Source organism: Monopterus albus, unplaced genomic scaffold (genome assembly GCF_001952655.1).
Source record: "Monopterus albus unplaced genomic scaffold, M_albus_1.0 scaffold153.1, whole genome shotgun sequence".
Lineage (NCBI taxonomy): Eukaryota > Metazoa > Chordata > Actinopteri > Synbranchiformes > Synbranchidae > Monopterus > Monopterus albus.
The window spans coordinates 599,309-600,311 of NW_018128033.1; positions in this window are offsets into that span (position 1 = coordinate 599,309).

A 1,003-nucleotide genomic window follows, 5' to 3' on the forward strand; every position below is an offset into this window, starting at 1 on the left:
GCTCGTGTTACCTCCCCCAGTTCGTGGATCGTGTTACCTCACCCCCAGTTCGTGGATCGTGTTACTTCTACCCCAGTTTGTGGATCGTGTTACCTCTCCCACCAAGCCACACTATAACACAAGAGGAGCTGGCTGGATGCTTTTACGAATTAATGAAGATTTTAAGTACTGTGGCTACAGGCACAAAACCCCCTGTGCAGTTTCTTTTCATCAGTGATTGTCTGAGAATCATACCTTGAACAAGGCTCCCGCTGAAACACTTGGATGAAAGCTATGCTTGAATAAAAGCTTTTTACTTTATTCAGTGCCCCCCTAACTTGGATTTCTCTTCCTCTCCTCTGCTCTCCTTTCCTCTCCTCAAGTACTCAGACACTTGGTGCAAACACAGATGCAGAACCATCTAACCACTGAAAAAATACATTCTACATAACCGCACACTACTTATACACACAAAATCAAAATCTCACACATCCCATGCTTTACCTGACCCTCAGCCATCAAAGTGTCTCACCAACAAACACATTCACTCACAGAGAGTAAATATTTATGTGTACATACATCACCCATGGACTGACCATATTTATTTGTAGCTTGGCAGATATTTCATTTCCAGTGTGGATACAGCGGCACGGAAAACACTCAGCAGTGCAGAGCAACACAACACACGATGCACATAACTGTACACGCTCCCTGCGGACTCATCAATAAGTCTTATTACTGAGTAGGTCTTACAGGAAGCCACAGTAAATTAGTGTCAACAGTTAACATGGGCTGTACTGACATGGAGCAAAGCTGAGACATGTTGCAGGGACACACACACAGGGGAGTACAAATATAGAGACACAGATCTGTGAAGATTTACACACATGCAGAGATGCACACTTGCACAGACACACACCCACAGAGATGAACGTGTAAAGAGACACACACGGGGCTGACAAGTCTGAGATGAACATGCACACGTTTACAGAAACACCGGCACTTTTTACATGTACCTTTGTAT